The sequence below is a fragment of the Podarcis vaucheri genome (assembly GCF_965113315.1).
Source record: "Podarcis vaucheri genome assembly, chromosome: 3".
NCBI classification, from domain to species: domain Eukaryota; kingdom Metazoa; phylum Chordata; class Lepidosauria; order Squamata; family Lacertidae; genus Podarcis; species Podarcis vaucheri.
The window spans coordinates 39,782,882-39,804,589 of record NC_138761.1 but is presented as its reverse complement, the minus strand read 5'-3'; the positions used below and the strand labels follow the sequence as shown (position 1 = coordinate 39,804,589).

Below are 21,708 nucleotides of genomic sequence, written 5' to 3'. Positions count from 1 at the left end.
GTAAACATACAGTAGCCATTTCAGTGTCTGCATCTTATACCTCACAACCCTGTGAGTGGTGAGTTATTTAGGCCACTTCCCCAGCCCTCCAACTCTCCCATGTCTGGCCACTTCTTCCAACTGGATGTCTTAAGTATCATTTCTTCCAACATGAATCTTCCTGAATCCAGAGGCCAACCCCGGAAGTGTTAGTATCTTGGCTCACAGGCAGAGGTACCTGGCCTCCCCCGAGGCAATTGAGCGAGATACTGTGTTTACCTTCCGTCTGCAACTGCCGGCAGGCTAGGTCAGTGTTTCCCAAACTTTTTTGGGCAACGGCACACCTGTTTAATGAAAAAAATCTCGCGGCACACCACCATTACAGCCCCGTGACGTCAGCGCGCAGCGTCACGCCGGGAGGGACGCACGAAAGTGAAAGTTTTTTCCCTCCCCCTTGCCGGGGAACCTCCAAGCTTTGGGGGTGGGAGGAGGCAGCAGAGCGAGGGACTGAGGGACGGCGGCAACTGAGGCGGCGGCGGCTGTTGTGGTGGTGGCGGCGATAGCGGGCGGAGGAGGGGGCGGCGGCGGGGCTTGAGGAGCCGTCGCCGGGAGTTGCTGCTGCTGTTGTTGCTGCTGCTGCCCGGACATGCCGGCCTCCTCCTCCTCCGCTGTCTCGCGCTCCTCCCTTTTGCACGCGCTGCCCCGCCGCTCGGCACCACCACCGCGGAGCCACCCCCGGCTCGACGCGGATCCTCGCCGCCGCCGCCTCTCACCGCCCGACTCGCCCGCCTCCCTCCCACGGCACACCAGCCAATGTCTCACGGCACAGTAGTGTGCCGCGGAACACCGGTTGGGAAACACTGGGCTAGGTAAACAAACCCGGCGATTCTTCTCATTAGACGTGAGAAAGAACACACCCTCTGCTTCTCTGCTTCTCTCTCCCTCCCTGCATTCTCCCAGGGAGGGGAAATGAGACAGACAGGAGTCCTTTTTACATGTTTTATTCCTGTCACTCAGCAGTACATAGAAATGCGACTCTTCCCTTCAGACTCCATCAGAAGAGACACAACTCCTCCCCTGTACTTCCAGCACAGGTCACATGACACTCTGAGCTAACATCCGGTGCTCAGTACAGAGAATAGGCTCCACCTTTTCTCCAACAGTACATCTGCAAAACACAACATCCTGTTTTGCATTCCAGCCATCTGGAGCTGGCTTTTGCCTTGCTGCTTTTTCCCAACATCCTCCCCCAAAAACATCAATTGGCAAAACATGATCCAGAGAAGAGAACAAACAGTTGTTATACATATAACAGTCCCCTGTTGTTTCAGTTCCACCCTTGGAACTCCCCACCACTGGTTTCACCAGTGTACCTCTCTGGTTGTCTGGCTTCCAAGGAATGAGTGCTTCTGCATTACCTTGACTAGCTACTCTCTGTTGTGTCTTTGTCTCTGACTTAGACACTGCTTTAACCTGCTTTGAGTTGTTAACAATAGCAACACATGCAACAGCTAAGTTAGCAAACTCTTTTGAGTACCTCTTTGGTGGTACACCCTTTGTAACTCTCTCAGACCTGCGTATGAGGTTCTGATCCTCTGTGCTCACTGGTTCAACCTCTGGACTCTGTTGAGAACCAGTAGCAATCAGTGGTTCTTCCTTCACCTGTGAAGGTCTATCCATTGTGTGAGATTTTTTCTCAATGACTGTTACAACTGAACTCTCTGAGCTATCACTGTCATCGTCAGTACCACTGTAATCTGTGACATCAGAAAAATCATCATCATCATCATCTGAATCGTTTCCTGTGGGAAATGTGTGTTCTACAACCCGCTCTTGCTCTGGAGCACTCTCTAGAAACTTTGTGAGAATCACCTGACCAGATTCAGACAAAATTACTCTGTAGAGACCCTTTTCATATCCCACAAAAATGCCTCTGGCATTCTTTACTCCACCTGGAGCTTCTGTTCTCACATGAGACCCGAAAACCTTAAAATAGGCAACAGAAGGTTTTCTATTGAACAGCTTCTCAAAAGGAGAACATCCCAACTCTGTTGAGACCTTCCTCAGCCACACATGAAGATAGGACGCTAGAGATTCGGCCCAATATTCATGTGGCAAATGTGAACTCAGCAATTGCGCATTCATCCCCTTTTGCAATTCTTTGTTCACCCTCACACAGCCCCCCTGTTCCACGCCTCGGTCGAAACAGCAACTTTGTGGTCCATCCCTTTTCCATCCAGGAACTTCTGAAACTTCTGTAACAGAAAAACTTGCTTCTCATCTGTGAAAAGACTATCAATGTTAGCATCATGCATATTTTTAACCTTGTCACAAAACTCCTGAAAGTTTGAATTTCGGCTAGTTTTTGGTTTGTTTATTGTTTCAGAAAGTGCAAATTAGGGAGGTTCACCGTTTAATAAAACCTGAATTGAATTTCTTGCCCATCTCCAGTAGTGGATTAAGCATTTTAATAATTGGTTTTGGTTTTGGTTTGGTTTTGTTTTGTTTTCATTGATGCCATATTATTTTATGTCTTCAGCTGACACGATTTTTATGGGACAACAAAGATTTCAGAACTTGGATGGAGGAAAACCTCAACCTCTGACCCATCACAGTTTAAAAAGAAAAACCTCCCTCTCTCCCTTGCACCATATGAATGTGTAGACATCAGAAAGAAAATGCTTACCCACATTGCATATAAACTTCTGTATTTTTATATACTTTACCTTAATGAGATATTAAAAGCTTTAATTGTTAATCACATAAGTATATATCCTGAGTCAAGCAAAGGAAGTGTTGTTTCTTTTAAATGCAAATGCTGTTTTTTAAAAATGCAAATATTGACATTTCCTCCTCTGATATCTGACTGGGAGTACTACAGCCCATGCCAGCTTATGCTGTACCGTATCTATTAGACTTTAAAGGTGCCACAAGACTCTGTTTGCTTTTGCTGCCTGTAGCAGATGAACCCAGTGACTGCTTTGGAATTTTCCCTTGCCAAACTGACAACTTTCTTTCCTCCTCTCATGGAGGCTGTATAGCAAACATTGTAACAGCTTTGTTCACCAGTGCTTGAAATACTCCTGACCATTCTAGGTCCTTCTATGTAGATTTCATGGTTACTGTCAGCTCTGCCATTGCTCTTAGGACTGAGTTTAAAACTTCTGCCACTGTAGTTGGGCTTCCTTGTGCAATTACACAACATGCAAGCAACTATTAACCCAAGGGGCTCCTATATCTTCACAACGGCACTAGCCTTTGGATTGTGTCGAAAAGTGTCTGTAGAGCAATGGGGACGAATACAAAAATGAGGAGCTGTAGCAATTGAGTGGAATTCATATTGTAGAGGCAACTCTGACATCTTTTTTGCCTGGATGCTTTAGGGCCAACGGGATTAAACATGAGGTATGCTAAAAAATGAAGGGGAAACTGATTCACTTTTCATGTTCCTGCCAGGTGAAAGTCTCTCTCTCACACTTTCCCTCTTGACTTGGCAACAACATTTACAAGATCCTTTCCATGGGAGCGCAAAGTGGATGTAGCAGCTCAAGGCAGGCGATTGGCGGCAAAGGCCCCTCAGCTGCCTGTCTCTTTCTTCCACCCCAATACCTGCCTTTTCCCCTTACCCAGCCGTCATTTTCCACTCAGTGAGCTCTGCAAACATTTTAATTTCATGCCCGGTTGTCATTGCTGGTTTGTAAAACATCTGAATTATATTAGTGCCGTTGAAAAGTGTGACAGGCCGAGGAACTGCCACCTCCAGTGATTGCTTATTCCAGATGGTTAAGTGACAAATCTAGTTCTGATGTCTTAACTGAAGAAGTAATTGGGACTTAAGGAAAAGAACAAAAAAACACCCCAACAACCTCACGTTTGAACAAACATTATGCAGGGGCCTACTACCTCAAGCTGTGTGGGTAATGGGGGCATACATGAAGTTGAGAAGGAGGAATTAAAGAGGAGTTTCCCAGACATGGAGTATGTCTTCCAGCTTGGAGTTCTGCTGAAGAAGACACTGCTCTGTTGACTTGTGCACATTGCAGAACCTTCTGACTCTTGGGGTGTGCTGGGAAAGATTGCTTCCCCATCACAGCCGCTCATGTGGCATCTAATGTCAAACCCTGATGTAATATTTATTCACTTACTTTAAATATTTATCGCCCACTCTTCATCACAACTATATCAGAGCAGGGCACAGTAAAGTTACATTTAAATTATAATGATAATACAGTAAGTTAACAGAGCTGCTAAATATAACTCAACTGTATTAAAGTGCAGAGTAGATACTTATGTCAATCTAAGACTGACCATTTGCTATATCTTGCAGACGGCAGTCCTAATTTTTGAACAGGGTAGTCCTCTGTTTGAAGGTGTTCTCTGTATGGGGACTCCAAGTCTGGTTTCAAGTTAAAGATCCATAAAAAAGGGGAGCAGAAGCACTGAATTTGCTCTTTAACACTTAGCAGCACCTGGTCAGCAGACTGAGCAGGCACAGATGTCATCTGGCCTGTTCCTCACTATGGTGAGGTGTACTGTACTTCTACTTAAATAACAGCTAATACTTCAAAAAATTTCATATAAATTACCATATTCAATTCTTATGGTCTTCTTTGGTCCTCTTTTTTGGTGCAGCATACTGTATTCTCCTTTCTAACCATGCATAATTGGCCAAATGAATAAATCTTAGGTGAATGCTAATAGCCAGCAAATGCATGAGGGGAAAACCCATTAAAAATAGCCACATTTTAATTTAGCTTGCTGTACCGCAGAAGGGAGGATATTCCATAAGCAGCACACCACCACATAGTGGGTCCTTAGAATTTAATCAAGAAAAAGTCACCTTAAGGTTGTGCTATTGAAAGGTGCTGAAGGCAGGGCCCAGTGAATGCTCTGGGGCCCAGTTGTCTTTGAGGTCAGTTTTGTGGGATAGCTAGCCTCCTATAATCAACATGTTTAAGTCTAATTAATGCATGAAGGGGTTAAGACCATAGAATAAGCTGTCCTGCCAGGCTTCTCTCCCTTGGGAGGGACCAAGTAATCAAGACTTTGTTCTCAGTCTATCAGAGAAGCTTGCCATGTGAAGAGGCTAAGCTGGTTGCTGCAGCTTAAACACATGGCTCTTACAAACTATGTTTGTGTTCCTGTACCAGTAATTTAGGAACTTTCACCACTGTACTAAGCCAAGTTTATTGCCTGTGTTTTCTGAATCTGAAACGTGAATAGGGCATTGGGAGAGTTTGTAAGCATTTTTAACTTGCCAAATGTGTGATCTTTTTCTATGATGGGGGAAGAGGGAAATTTTGGAAGGAACTTGGAATGGCACATTTTAAGGGTCAAATAGCTTATATTTCCACGTTTTACCTCGCTGCATGTTTTGTGATTTTAAATCTCTGCTGGTGTTACCTCACCAAAGAGTACTTGCCCCAAACTTGGATCTTGGTATCCAAGATTTCTCCTTTTATATACCAATTTTTTCCTTGCCATCCAACAAACTTGACTTCAGTTGGAGACTGAAGTGCAGCAAGAAGGTACTGTTTTATTAACCTGTAATTGGCACACAGTATGATGTCTCTGGGTTTTCCGGACCTTCATAGAAGTTGAGGCTTCTAGGCTTGTATTGCCCAGAGGTATATTGCCTGCCAGTGCTGCTGCACACACCTATCCCCATTTTTGCCTGAAGAGAGGCCCAGGTCACCCAAAAGCCAAGGTATTTTTGCATCTGTTTGCATCTGTTTAAATTATTTTTGCATGCAGTAGTGAATATAATAATGCAATATGAATATAATAATAAATATAATAATGGGAAATCAATTAACTAACAATTCTGTTTTATCACACCATAAATCAGCTGCATGAGGTGGCTGCCTCACTCTACTTCATGGTAGGGCTTGGCTGGCCCCAGCTAGTTCACTAGGCTGTGTCTGCAAGCCAAACTAGACATTAATATCATGACTAGAAGCCCCAGCAGTGGATTTTTTTTTAAAGAATCCTAGGCCCAAGGACCTTTGATTTTCACTGGGACCACAAAATGCAGAAAAGAAGGTTTAATCCTCATGGTAATAATAATAATAATAATAATAATAATAATAATAATTATTATTATTATTATTATTATTATTATTATTATTATTATTATTATTTATTTATACTCTGCCCATCTGGCTGAGTTTCCCCAGCCACTCTGGGCGGCTTCCAATCAAGTGTTAAAAACAATGTTAGCTTTAGGAAAAAATGGTAACTTGCTAGACCCATAGCTTTAGACCTTACTGTTCTCAGTTTAAACTGGGGACCTTGTCAGGTTTTGCCTGCAAGATATATGGAAATCCCTTGGAACGTTAGCGTTCATGCCACTCATAAGGGAGGCTATATGTTTGTTTTTTTGTGCTTGGGATCGATTCAAATGTAATAATGTATGAAGCATTCTTGAGAAAAATGGGTTATATTCTTATTCTTTTTCTTTAGCTAATTGCTTGCACATTTGTAGCCGCTAGAGGAAAGACCTGTGATGCGAAGGGCCTGTTACAATATTTAAACCTCCATTTTAAAAAATGTTGCTAAAATGGGGGAGGGGGGGCGACTATTAGGCCAGCAGAGTTGCATACAGTTTTGTAATAAAGTAGAAGATGCAGTTGTGCTTCAAAAATGTCTGTGTTTAATTAGATGAGAGAAATGACGGTCTCGGGAGAAAGATAGAGATCAGGCTCATAAGATAAAATACTAGTCAATCAAGGAATATTGGTTATCATGTCTTATAAAGACAGCCTCCCCCTCCCCTTTTAAAGTACGGTAAACCTTCTAGTACACCACAACAAGCTTGAAAGGATTATTGAATGGGAAATAATTTCTCAGCATTTTGAAGTTTGAGCGAGCAAGAAAAACCCTTAGCACAACATGTTAAACTGAAAGGTGTTTGGTTTTTTTGTCACCATGCATGTACATAGCACTTTACAAAGAGTGAGAAAACAGGTCTCTGTCCCTCTGTCCCAAAGGGCTTACTTGCAGACATGGGCTTACTTACAGAAAGGTATAGTGAGATGTGCCAAAGGCCTCAAGGGAATTTTATTTTGGCGGGGGTGGGGGGGAGCTGCATGTAAATGGCAAGCTACCTTATGGGACTGTTGAAATACTTTGAAGTCTCCAAAGCAATATATAAGTGCTATCATTATTATACATGGCATGCTGAGTGAAGGAGCAGCAAGCTGTTTAAATGAGCATGACCCAGGCACAATTGACGGCTAATTAAAACTCAGATACCTTTTGTGTCCAACTTTGAAGGGCCAAATGACATGTTATGTGAAATGCATAGTGTGCTGTTACATCTATGGTTTTAAATTTAATTACAGTCATGGAGTGACTATTGTAATTAGGATTCAGTACTTGGGGTGGTTTAACCCCAGGGGTAAGGCTTACTTTGCCTGGGCCAGTTCACTGCTGTGGAGCCCCCTCCGTGGGCTGGATCGCAGGCACATGTGAGCGCGCATGCGCGTGATTTCTGGTGTCTGTGTAGGCACAGTTTTCGGCGCGAAAGTGAGTCCCTGTGCTGCACTGCGCCAGTTTAGTGCAGCGCACGGAGACTCGCTGAGTGGGCGGCTCGGTTCGGGGGCGGCTTGTGGGCTGGTAAAACAACCCCTGTGGGCCGCTTGTGGCCCATGGGCCTTAGGTTGCCGACCCCTGGTTTAACCTTTTAATCTCTAGGTGTGATTTTGGTTGGCAGGGATTGTCAAGAGTTCTAGAGATGAGATGAAGTAACATATCATCTAGAGGTGTATATGTCACCACAAGCCAGCGGTACCCCTTCAGATTTTTACCGAGGACAAACCGGTCTGTCTTTGTGTAAGGAAATAAATTGACACATTTCTGACTTCCAGGACACTATGCTGCTGCCCTGAAACTTGCCATATTTTGACAAAAAAGAGAGAAGCCTTTAAAGGGAGTGCTGAGCTATGAATGCATCAGTTCATTTCACTCTGTTCTGATCGGACACAACTGACTCTGTTGACTTCAGGTGTTAAATTAGCAGAGCAATAAAAACATCATTCAGGGATGGATGGATCTGTCACTCTCAGTTTCTCAGTTTTTCAACCCTAATTTCAGTTCTCCAGATCTCTATTTTCAATTAAAAAAAAAATATCATGAAAACTCACCAGCATTCTACTACAAATTTCTCCTAATACAAACACTTCTCTGTGTAATTTTAGGTAATGTACACATTTTTGCAAAGCAATTTCCCCTAATATGTTTTTGTATATTACTTTCACTAATGTCACCATTTCATTTGGCACCCATATTTGCACATTTTTCTTCTCTGTGCCCCCCCTCTCTGTGTGTGTTTCTGCCAAGTGAGGGTAGCATCTCATGCATCTGATGTATTAACTTTAAGTCCTCGAGGTGACCCAATATTTTTTCTTGATATTTTTAAAACAAACTAACAGCACAATCCTATGCTGTTTTAAGTCAGAAATAATTTCCATTGAATTCAATGGAGCTCACTATGCTCAGGTGAGTGAATATAGGATTACACCCCAATACAGTTATCCTTTAAAATCATCCACTGAGAGATGACTTATAGTCCAGTGCACGTTTACACAGAAGTAAGTCCTTCTGCTACTAGTGGGATTCAATCTTAAGGAAGTTTACACAGGAGTGCTGCCTAATGTTTCTTTTGTAAAATTAAAATTGGTAAACAACCATGTAAATGGGCAAAAAGATGGCTTCCTTTCTCCTGGAAAAGTATTGTGGATCTTTAAAGTTTGCAAATGCTTTCAAAAAGAATTTGATTCAAATGATGGCATTACTTTATTTGTATCTTAGATTCTAATAATGTAAGCCAAATTAATTGCTTGTCTGTAGCTTCCCTCAAACCACAGATTCTCTCCAATCACGTTATTAGGCTTTTAACCAGGTTGTTTACCACAGAGCCTCTTGGAAGTCCATGAAGTCACAGTTGCGGCCCTAATTTCCAGTTATCATAATCAGGAGATTAAATGTGAGCTTTGCACTGTTTACCTATGCTTATTATCTTTACTTCTGTCTTCCTCTGGGCCCAAAGGTTCTGTCAGCAAGATTCTTTTGGGAATGCCTGATAAGAAAGTTGTATTTCAGAGGAAGGTCTCACAGTTCCAGCATCCTTGGCTTTGAGAAGACTCAAATCATACATTGTTTCCAAAGCTCATGTGGGAAAGGCAGGAATTATATGATTGGTAGAAAACAACTAGCATAGTATTACCATTAACACTTAGCAGCACCTGGTCAGCTGACTGAGCAGGCACAGATGTCACCTGGCGTCTTCCTCACTATGGTGAGGTGTACTGTAAAGTAAAGGTAAAGGGACCCCTGACCATTAGGTCCACTTGTGGCCGACTCTGGGGTTGCGGCAGACTCTGGGGTTGCGGCACTCATCTCGCTTTATTGGCTGAGGGAGCCGACATACAGCTTCTGGGTCATGTGGCCAGCATGACTAAGCCGCTTCTGGTTCGCCAGAGCAGCGCATGGAATCGCCGTTTACCTTCCCGCCAGAGTGGTACCTATTTATCTACCTGCACTTTGACGTGCTTTCGAACTGCTAGGTTGGCAGGAGCTGGCCCCGAGCAACGGGAGCTCAACTAGTCACGGGGATTCGAACCGCAGACCTTCTGATCGGCAAGTTCTAGGCTCTGTGGTTTAACCCGCAGAGCCACCCGCGTCCCACACATCTATGTAGTGGTGTGTAAAAAAAAGCTGCTAAATTTTAGAAAAATTGGGATATAATTAATAGATATAAAGCAGAAATGGGCCAGTTCCAGGCTGACCATGATGCAAGGTGATGGGGTCACCTCCGGTGGCAGATCCAGCTTCTGCCACCGCTTGCCACCGCCTCCTCCACACCCACCTGCCCTTTTGCAGCTGTGCACCTCCTTCTCTGCATCTGCATGCCTCTGGCGGCAGGCAGGCGCAGTGGTGGGGTTGGGGTGGAGGTGGCGATCTGTCCTTCCACCTTTTATTAGCAAGTTACTAAATACAGTGATGCCTCGCAAGACGAAATTAATTCGTTCCACAAGTCTCTTTGGCTTGTGAGTTTTTCGTCTTGCGATGCACGGTTTCCCATAGGAATGCATTGAAAATCAATTAATGCGTTCCTAGGGAAACCGCCTTCAGACCAGGTCCGGGGACAGTCTGTCCCCGGACCTCTTCTGAAGGCTGGGGGGGGGGGGACAAGGGCTTTTCTTCCCACCCCCAGCATTTAAAAAAAACCCGGGACAGCGGAGGACTTCTCCGCTGTCCGGGCGATCTTAAAATGCTGGCGGGCGGCATTTTAAAATCGCCCCGGGACAGCAGAGGACTTCTCCGCTGTCCGGGGCGATTTAAAAGCCCCTGGGAAGGCAGGCAGGGGGGACAAAGACTTTCGCCCCCCACCCGCCTTCAGAAGGTGTTCCCGCCCCCCCCCCGCCCGGCTTCGGAGCAGCGTTCCGAAGCCTGGCGGTGGGGGCAGGTGTTCCCGCCCCCCCGACCGGCTTCGGAGCAGCGTTCCGAAACCCGGCGGCGGGTGGAGGTGTTCCCGCCCCCCCCGCCCGGCTTCGGAGCAGCGTTCCGAAGCCTGGCGGCGGCGGCAGGATGCGTTCCCGCCCCACCACCCGGCTTCGGAGGAGGTCCGAGGACAGTGGGGAAGACGCGCTGCGCTTCCCCGCTGTCCCGGATATTTCCCTATGGGCTGTCGTCTTGCGAAGCAAGCCCATAGGGAAATTCGTCTTGCGAAGCGCCTCCAAAACGGAAAACCCTTTCGTCTAGCGGGTTTTCCGTCTTGCGAGGCGTTCGTCTTGCGAGGTACCACTGTAAACCAATGTTGTGTATTAAGAGGAACTAGCTTCTTGTGCATGGCGATAGCTTTCTTAAATGTCTCTTTAATGTCACTAAATCTTTTTCAAATAAGTCTTACAAATCTTACTTAGTTAAAAGGGTTGTATCCTGCTAAGTTTTACTCAGAGTAAACCCACTGAAATTAGTGGGCCTAAGTTAGCTATCTCCATTCATTTCAATGGGGCTACTCTGACTACTGTTGGATATTTCATCTCCATTTAGCTGAATTTCCTTTTTCCTTTACGTATTCTTAATTCTTCATATCCACACTGTTAGTGTTCTTAATGTTTCTCATTGTATTAATACCTGATCTATCTCAACACAATTTGGTAATCACTTTTAGACTGTAATAATAATGATGATGATGATGATGATAATAATAATAATAATAATACCCCCAGAACCTACATTGCACACTTTGTGGGCTCGTAAACAGCAGTTTAGGGCTGGAGGCAAATGCTGACCCTCTTGCTGCTTTCCGTGGAGATGAGCATTTGGTGAACTATTAGGCACCTAGCAATTATTTTTTAATCAGCTATTAGGAAGACCAGGCAATGGGTAACTCAGGGGCTGTAATGTGAGTCTTCAACGCCCCAACAAAATAATTTACAGAGCTAGCTGATGCGTATCTACCCCAAAGCAAGCCCTATAGTGTTCAATAGGAGTTACTCTCAGAAAAAGGACAAACTAAATATCTCATTTTTAGTAAAGGAGCACGGCAGGAGGTTTGGATCAGCCTCATTACAACACCCAGGGAAGGGCGATGCTTACATTCATGGTCTCTTGGGATCACATTTATTTAGTCTGTGGGGTGCTGCAAAATGTGGGGTTTTCACTGCAAATCTATTGCCAAACTTTGGCACTGGTTTGAAGTGATTTGGACACTGTTTGATTTTTGAGTGTTAACCACGAACCCCGTGTTTGATGTATCAATTACTCAGTTTGTGGGGTGCTGCAAAATTCTGGGTTTTCACTGCAAAATGCTGCAAAACTTTGACACAGATTGGGAGGGGATCCCAAATTTTGGGGTTCATAGTTAATCAGCCTGCCTGAGCTAGACAAAACAGAAAACAAACTTGCCAACTCCAAAAGGTTCTGACCTGGATGTGGGAAAAAAGCGGGAGCAGCAGCAATACCCTACAAACATCCTGTTCCCCATATGCTGTGTCTCCCGCTTTCTTTGTCCCATGTGCTCTGGGTACCTCCATGTGGAAAGCAGAATGCTTGCTTCATGTGCTGTAATTTTTTTTATAATTAAACAGATTGTCACAAAGATACTAAGGTCCCCAGTCCTCTTTGCATCAAAGGTAACCAACATACATATTATGTGCATACACACACATGCACAGGTTCCACAGGTGAGACAACAGGGAGCAAATAACGACGAGCTATTCCCTTAAGCCAAAGATGGGAGGAAAAGCAAACTAATAACATGAATTTGTGGTCTTGGGCAGTAACATTTCCCTTTATTAGGCAGGTGGATTGGGGAAATGAAGGACCGCCTATTGATTGATTTCAATATAATGCATTATATATATCATCTGGGTATTGACATATTAATAGTGCTATTCCATTAAGTAGAGAAACCATTTAATTCCCCAGAGGCTCCTGTAATTAGGAGCTACATGCTACAGGTGGCATTCAGCAGTAAATGCAATGAGGAAAGAGAGCATTATTTTTCTGACTTCCTCCATGCTGCAAAGAAAGTGGCAAATTAGGGGCTACCATCCCTGAATAAAAGACTTAGAAAGCACAGCATTTATCTGAATATTTGCTCTGTGTTAATCAGTGGAGTAATTTGTTCCCTGTCTTTTATGAAGCATTGGAGCACAGCTGTGGAGCACATGCTTTACATGTAAAGGGTCCCTGGTATATTCAGGTAGAGCTGGATATCTCCAGGTAGGGCATACACACACACTCCATACTCAAAACTGCATGCTTTTATTCTGGATAATTAAACTGGAATAATAGTCATCACCAGAATACAGGAATATATGAAAAGCCCTGCTGGGTCCGACCAAAGTTGTATCTAGTACAGCATCCTGTTTTCACAATGGCCAACCAGATGCTTATGGGAAGCCTGCGAGAAGGATATGTGCCCTCTCTCACTTGTTATTCCCTCTGATATGGAGGTAACACACAGTATATTCATCATAAGCAGTTGCTACTGGTAGTCTTATCCTCCATGAATTTGTCTAACCCCCTTTTAAAGCAATCAGAGTTAGAAGACCGGGATAGCTCAGTTGGTAGAGCATGAGACTCAGGGTTCTCAGGGTTGTGGGTTTGAGCCCCATATTGGGCAAAAGATTCCAGCATTTCAGGGGGTTGGATTAGATGACCCTCATGGTACCGTCCAACTCTATGATTCTATGAAAGTTGGCAGCTTTCACTGCATCTTGTAGTAATGAATTCCATAGCTGAACTATGTGCTGCGTGAAGAAGCCTTTCCTTTTGTCAATCCTGAATCTTCCAACATTCTGCTTTGTTGCATGATCCCCAGGTTCTGGTATTATAAGAAAGAGGGGGGGGGGGAGTTTCTATAATCTCTCTCTATTCATTAATCATGTCCTCCCTTTCTTGCCTTTTTTTCTAAACTAAAAAGGCCCAAATGTTGTAACCTTTTCTCATCGGGGAGTTTTTCCAAACCCTTGAGCATTCTGGTAGTTCTTCTCTTCATCCCTTGTTTCACATAGTCTCTTGACTTCCACACTTGATTTATCTTGAGTACCTTTGATTCTGAGTACAGTAGCTATGATAACTCACAGTTCAATGCATGGACAGACCCTCCCACTGAAAAGCATTGCATTTAAGGTGATTAAAAAGTACCATTGGTGGAACAGGTTGTTACACATCAAATCCTCATTTGATGTTACAGCCATCAAGTTCTTAACATGTATTTGGGGAACCAGCTCCCATCCTTCCTGTAATAACAAATGGAGTGTTGACAAGTAATTAATCTGAATAAAGTGATCTTGAGTATGCACCCAAGCAAATCTTTATACCTGTTTCTGGTAAGTGGAGATTGGCAACCAGATAAAGTCTGCTAAATTTGCTTGTGACCCCTTGCTGCAATCGCCTGGAAGTTGTTAACCATTTGCTATAGAGCAAATGAGTTTGTATGTTTTATTTGGACCAACTAGGGTTCAAAACACAGTATGCAAGCTTTAGAGTTTTTCTTTGGTTAAAAAAAAAATTGCTAAGTCTGGTCATTTTTATGTATTTGCATAGGATATGGATCTTTCGTGCCTTAAACAGAGCTTTTGCTTTGATTTATGCTCTATTAAGATAAGAAGTAGCTTGAATCTTTAAGTCTACTGACCCATTCGATAGAAGCTTGCCCTATGAAACTCCTTTCCCTAGGAAGGCGCATGGATGTTTTCAGACAATTCTGTGTGTATGTCCTGGTTGGGCTTACTTTTAAAGGATGTGGTGAAACAGATGTATTATTATTATTATTACAGTGGTACCTCGGGTTACATACGCTTCAGGTTACAGACGCTTCAGGTTAGAGACTCCGCTAACCCAGAATTAGTACCTCGGGTTAAGAACTTGGCTTCAGGATGAGAACAGAAATTGTGTGGCAGTGGCGCAGCAGCAGCGGGAGGCCCCATTAGCTAAAGTGGTGTCTCAGGTTAAGAACAGTTTCAGGTTAAGAACGGACCTCTGGAACGAATTACCGTATTTTTCGCCCTATACGATGCACTTTTTTCCCTCCAAAAATGAAGGGGAAATGTGTGTGCGTCCTATGGGGCGGAGGCAGGCTTCAGGAAGCTATCCACAAGCCGTGGGAGAGCTGCGCGACTTCGCGCAGCTCTCCCACGGCTTGCGGATAGCAGCCTGTTCTGGGGGCTGGGGTCAGGGGAAGCTTAGGCTTCCCCCGCCCCAGCCCCGCACCTGGGGGGAAAATTACTTCCCCCCCTTTATTTCCCCCCTAAAAAACTAGGTGTGCCCTATGGGCCGGTGTGCCCTATGGGGCGAAAAATATGGTAAGTTCTTAACCTGAGGTACCACTATATTCCGTATATATAGAGAGAGAGAAAGAGAGGGTTGGTTTGTTAGCTTGCTGATTTATTATATTACCTGGCTGGGATCTAAAGATGGGACCAATCATGGTCATTTTCCTAGTTTAAAAAGTTGTCAAGGTGTATAGAAATAAAATGTTCTGTTCCTTGGAAGACTTTTGAAGCATTAAAAGGTTATTTGTTTATTTATTTATTTTAAAAATTGTATGTTGTCAAAATGTCTAAGCAGTCTAAGCAGTATATAGCAAATATAAGATTGTAAGAAAAATACAAAAGCAGAAAACATAATAACAGCTGACCAGTCTATAGAATTCATCCAACTGTGAAGGCTCATCTTCAAGAGATGTCTAAAAATAGGAAGTGAGGATACTTGGTGGATTTCCATCAGGAGGGCATTCCATATTGCTTGACTGGCCACGCTAAATGTTCAATTTCTTGTCAATACCAAGTAGGCCTCATTGACACAGGAGACAGATAGCAACATTCTTCCAGTAGTGACTGAACCGGGATATAAGGGCTTAGGTAATCCTTTATGCTCCATATTCCAATGCTCAGGTAAGTATTAAAAATCTAGAGCTAAAGTGGACAGCAATGAACTCAGTGAGCCAATAGGTAAGTTGGATTTTGAACCCAAATCTGCAGAGCCCATGCCCGCTGTAGTGCATTTAGAACTCTGAACTCTTGTTTACTAGTAAAAAAAAATGCCATTCAACAATTGACAAGAAGAATCTGGAATTTCCAAGTAGCCACCAAGTACTATGAATGCCTCTGGTTGTCTGTAGTATTTGAAAGTTAATTTAATGTGCATGGGATAAAAAGCATTACTTGAATTGCATTGCAACAAGAACCCTTTCCTGAAATTTGATTCTGGCTTTCAATGTGACCTGACGTGTCCCTTATTCACCCTTTACAGCAGCACCTTGAGAACAAAGAAAATGGTGATGGCGAAATTAACAGAGGTTGTTTCAGAATTGATCAAAGGCAATAGCGCTTTACACAATCTGGTGTAGTCCCTTCAAGAGCTATTGGTCATGTCAATTACTTAATGATTCCTAATTTGATGTTTCCTAATTACACTTGTATTTACAGAAGTACTAAAGGTAATAGAGTTGTGGACTCCTGGTGTTGGCTGATCAAAGCTCTATCTCTCAGATGTCTCTGTGCTTATGCTCTTCATGGATGCCTCCAGACGGTCACTATTTTGCCGAAGGGCTTCAAGCACACACTGGAACTTTAATTTTTTCATTTAAAGTGAATTACAGGGCTCTCACCCTAGTGCAGCAAAACCACTTAAAAAGAGAATCAGACTTTTTCAGTCTGGAAAGTGACAGCAAATGTTTTGAAATGTGTGTGATAAAAGCAGCATGAGGTGGAAAGGGGAAGGTCTAATTGAAAAGGGGAGCTGCAGGGGGCTGTTGAGTGATGGGGAGTGGGCAGTTGGGTGAGATGTTTGTGTGGGTTTGATAAGCGGGTAAGTGGGGTTGTTGAGCAAAGTGAGCAGGGGTGAAGCCCTTAATAGACAAATAATATGCCACTTGATAGTGTTGAGATTTACATTCCACCTTAAGGAGCAGACATGGACCTGTTGCGTGTCACATGCGGCCCTCTGCATGCCAACAGAAGCACTGTCTTAGGGCCTCTCTAGGTGACCTCTTTACTGAGCATTCTCATTTGCTTGCACAAAGCTTACATGGAAGTTAGATGATATCCAGTTTTAATGGAGCATTTGTTCTGATTTGTTTGTGGGGTGGTTATATGTCAATGAGCATTCATCCTGATTTGCTTGCAGGTTATTTATATATCTTCCCATTAGTCAATCATCTGCTGCTACAGATCACAAAACTGCTGCCTGCATCAAGCAGGTCCCTCTGAGCATTATCAGAGTGCTCTAACTTGGAGGGAAGGAAAGGCTTGAAAGGCCTGAAGGAGTGAGAGATGCCTCCTCTCCCCTTAGACCTTCTCCCAGGCAAGCCATGGAGGAACCTCCAGCCATGAGCATCATGGGGATGTCTTGGCAGGGCTGGTCAGAAGGGAAGAAGAAATGGGATATAGAACCATATCCTAGGGAGGACCTCATGGTCCAGGAGGCACTGCTCTAGATGTTGAGGAGGGACCCAGAATCCTGCCTCAGTGTCATCAAATGCCCCAACTGCCATGGTAGAGTTGCTTGACTTGACTCTTGATGCCACCTTCCAGCACTGAAGTTCTCTCCACCCCCAGGGAAGTGCCTAAGACTAGATTGCAGCTTCAACAGGGCCATCAGGCACAACCTATTCGTAGGAGTTCCTGCTTGCTTGCCCAATCCCATAGTTTGGGATGGCAATCACACAAATGACTGTGCCCCTCCTTCAAAACAGGAACTCAGGGTGGGGGTGGGAGTTATGTTTTGGGGCAACATCTTAGCTTACATACATCTTAGTGCTCTGTTGTGAACTTCAGAACTGTACAACCTGTTCTGATCTATGTTCAGGCACTGTAGTAAATTTGAGAATAAAGCCTTTAACAATAGCCAAGCCAAGTCAGAGTACTTTGCCAGTGAGTTGGGGCCAGGACATCCCCCACTTGTTTTAGACCTTTTCCCACAAGGAAGGGAGAGGCAGCAGGCAACCAAGGCAAGGTGTGTAGGAAGAGTCCTGTCAGGTTGGGGCAGCTTCTCAGCAACTGCTGCTCATGGGAGAAGGATGAAATAGTGGTGCCATTGAGGTGGGCAGCTATGGCAGTAGAGCAGGACAATTACCGTACTAAGCTGGCCCAGCCTGTTGTGACTGTTCTTCCACAGCTTGCCTGGGCTGCTCACTACTGCCTTCCAACGCTGCTGTGAAAACTGTTGCCATGCTGAAGCTCTCAGCATCATGCAGCGTGAAGACACTCTTTACTTTTTATTACATAGTAAGATAGAAACATTTTATCAACTTGTTTCTCAACTTCTGGCAGTAGAGAAGGGTCTGGCATTCTTGGCTGGGGCAAAAAGAGGCAGGTGGGACAAAGGACCTGTGAATAACCCCTCCACTACCACCACTTTTCAGTTGTGGGGCAGAGACCAGAGTTCCCAGACCCTTATAGTCCCTTTGTGCTTTACACAGCAGTTGTGTTTGCCATTGCCACGTGGATATTGCTTTTCCTTTCAGCAAACACATACAGTACAAGGGACTGACATGTGCTGGTGTGCAGAGGGGTCACCAGTTGAGGAGACCTTATTGGCTGGATGGCTGTCTTCCAAATGTCACTTCAGCAAAAACTGGTAGCTGAGAGCCTAGAAGGTCCAGGAACCTGGTGCTGCTAAGAAGGGGACAAGCGTTGCAGACCCCTATGGCTTAGCACTGCTGCAGTGATAACATAACTATTGTATGCTGAGGTCCTCTGGGATGAAAGGCGACTGTGACTGAGATGAAGCTGCAGACTGCAAGTTAATAGCAGTTCTCTTTCTCATTAGCTTACAAGTGGATCTCACCATGCACGATTCTCTGATGTTGCATGTGAAGGATTCTGGAGAAAGCAAAACAAATTGAACTGCTTTGTAGGCAGTGAGATGCATTATAAAGCCTTTGTAGACACTTTTGTTTGTGTTTTTCTCTTTCAGTTCCAAGTGGAAATTGGATAAAAAGAGAACGAAAAAGCTGCCTCAGATGTGAGAGATTGTTTTTGGTCTGAACAGCCTCCCCACACCCACAAGCTAGACCGTAGGAAATAATGGTGATGGGGGTGGGGAACAGGACAAGCATGGAAGAGAGGAAAGGTTTTTGTTTTGTTTTGCTTTGCTTTTTTTTTAAAAAAAGACTGAAACCTTTCTAATAAGGTATGCTAATGGTTTGAAAACTTGAGCTAGGGTGAAGGAAATAAAGGGAATTGAGAGATAATCTCAAAGAGAGCATCTCTAAATTCAGTCTGGAGTGATGGTACTGATCAGAGCAAGCCAGCTAGTTTGGACTATGACAGTTGGATTGTGTACATCCAGATGATGGGGAGTTGCAATGTAACACTGTATATTTACCCTTTACCTTTGGATGTCCCTGTATTCTGTAGGGTTTACTCCCCAGTAGGTTTCTTTAGGATAACACCTTTAGACAACTTATCATTTCTTGATCTCTAGGGTTTACTTAGATCTAGGGCTCACCAAGATTTAGTCACAGAATCATAGAATTATAGAGTTGGAAGGGACCCCAAGGGTCATGTAGTCTTGCAATGCAGGTATCACAGCTGAAGAATCTCTGACAGGTGGCCACCCTGGAACTTATTTTCTATACTAGGGATCAGCTGTGTGAAGTAAAAGCATGCTTCTGAACATGTACAGAAAATATTTCCAGCATCATCACAACTGATGTGATGTAACCCTTCTCCTCTTGTAAGGGAACCACAATGCTGCTGTTCATACAAAATAACACTAGCGTTATATCGGCTCCTGCAAGTGAGCCTTGACACAACCAGCATCTCTAGTTATTACTTGTGACAGATCTGGTCTCAGTTGCCCATTGTTCTTCACTGGCATATTTCTAATAAAGATAATAATTGCAGGATTACTATGAAAGCAAGAACAGCATAGAGATTATAAAGCACCTAGCAAATTACAATACCTATATAGATTTAAAGCAGACACAAATAAGTAGTAATAGTAGTTAATGCAGCTCTAGAAGGCCACCTGCACCAACGGTGCTACACAGACCCATTTTGTGAAGCATGATGAAGCTGAGTGCTAGCCACTTTGTCCTTGATTTTCCTTGACTTTGGTGAAGTGTTCTCTGATCTATACTGTACATGGAAAAGTGAGGCCAGTAATTAGGGATGGGAATAATACCCTCTTGATTTCTTTCAATGATAATCTGTATGCCTTGAAGCATGAGAGTCAATTATGCCTGTTGTAGCATATCACTAAAACATTACTTACTTGCCATCCAATTTCTTTATTAAAAATCTACTCTGGAAACTCAGTTTGACAAGCACCGAACTCCCTTCTTTGAAACATTAACACTTAAGCTGCTAACTCCACCAAGGGCTCGTCCACACTTCTGCTTGCCCCGTGCTTTCCAGGCATGGGTTTGAGAGGTTTTGCCTTTGCCACGCTGCTTTCCTCCAGAAAACCTCCTCTTTAGCTAAATCCAAACAAACGGCATTCTGTGGAAAACCTGATTGCTGTTTGTTCCAAGTCACCTCTAAATCACAGATTTTCTTGCGGGGGGATATGCGGGAAGTGTGGATGAGCGCCAAGTCTCACTCAGTCATCATCATCATCATTATTATTTTTGTGTTACAGATAGGTAGCCGTGTTGGTCTGCCATAGTCAAAATAAAAAAATTCCTTCCAGTAGCACCTTAAAGACCAACTAAGTTAGTTTCCAGTAGCACCTTAAAGACCAACTAAGTTAGTTATTTGTGTGTGTGTGTGTGTGTGTGTGTGTGTGTAAAAGTAGGCATCTTATATCTTTCCTTTTTATTGGACTACTTAGCTACTGTAAAAATGCCTGCCTCTTCCCATCTTACTCCTGGTCCTAGAGGCAATTTTGCAGCTATGATTCTAGCGTGCTGCAGTATCTCTGGCTTTGCAAAACTGCATCTGCTCAAAGAATCTGTATGTCTCTTTCCAAAGGATTTCCCATCTCTTTAACAAAGGCTGTAGTCCTACCATCCAAAAGTGCAAATAGAAATGGACTGAACCTGGAGGGTGGATTCAGTCATTGACATGTAATGAAGGAAGATGTTTGATGGGAGTTTGGCCTTGACTAATGATGTCTGGACTCTGGAGTTCTTGAGGATGTAAAGAAACTTGTGCTGGAAATTGCAGGTTAGCAGCAAATGTGCAAATGTGCTGTAAGTTTGAAGGTTACACTGTGACAAGGCAGTGAATTTAAGTGTACAGTCATACCTCGGGTTACAGCTGTTTTAAGTTGCGTTTTTTGGGGTTACGGACCGCCGAAACCCAGAAGTACCGGAACAGGTTACTTCCGGGTTTCGGCGGTCGCACAGGCACAGAAGCGCTAAGTTGCGGGTTGCGCAATTTAGACGTGGGTTGCGAATGTTGCGGGTTGTGAACGTGCATCCCACACGGATCACATTCGCGACCCGAGCGTCCACTGTATTCCTTGTGAATATTTCTTGTGCATGTTGTATCTCATAATAACCATAACAATGTTACCAACACGACAAAGAGCAAAAGGGACTCCTGCTTCTGGCATTCTCATCTAATACTAAAAAATTGTCCAGTAGCACCTTAGAGACCAACTAAGTTTGTTCTGGGTATAAGCTTTCGTGCACATGCATACTTCTTCAGATACGCTGAAACATAAGTCACTAGACCCTTATTAATAGTTGTTGTGGTAGCGATTCACAGTGCAAGCAATTCCTTTAGTCACTTTAGCTAATGGGGCTTCCCACTGCCACCGCGCTGCTGCTGTGCGATTTCTGTTCTCATCCTGGGGCAAAGTTCTTAACCTGAGGTACTACTTCTGGGTTAGCAGAGTTTGAAACTTGAAGTGTTTGTAACCCGAGGTACCACTGTATAAGGGTCTGGTGACTTCTGTTTCAGTGTATCTGAAGAAGTGTGCATGCACACAAAAGCTTATACCCAGAACAAACTTAGTTGGACTCTAAGGTGCTACTGGACAATTTTTTAATTTATTTTGACAGTGTCAGACCAACACGGCTATCTACCTCATCTAATACTGTCCACCAACAGCTCAGCTGGTTAGAGCCTGGTGCTGATATTGCCAGGGTTGCAGATTTGATCCTTGTAAGGGGCAGCTGCACATTCCTGCATTGCAGGGGGTTGGACAAGATGACCCTCAGGGTCCCTTCCAGCTCTACAATTCTACAATTCTTTATCAATAGCAGCACACACACACACACACACACACACACACACACTGCTATTACTACTACAGAAA

At 43.9% G+C, this 21,708-nt stretch overlaps 1 protein-coding gene across 4 annotated transcripts in view; it reads left to right on the top strand.

The window, feature by feature from the left end:
- Nucleotides 1-21,708, top strand: part of LOC309527894 (uncharacterized protein) — a gene marked incomplete at its 3' end in the record, with an annotated part of 212,564 nt that overhangs the window by 135,354 nt on the left and 55,502 nt on the right. The window contains exon 6 of one of the 4 annotated variants that reach the window (XR_014217406.1): nt 2,519-2,636. The exons of the other annotated variants lie outside the window; for them this stretch is intronic. Of the gene's footprint in view, nt 1-2,518; nt 2,637-21,708 lie in introns of those variants that run through there. 4 annotated transcript variants of the gene reach the window in all.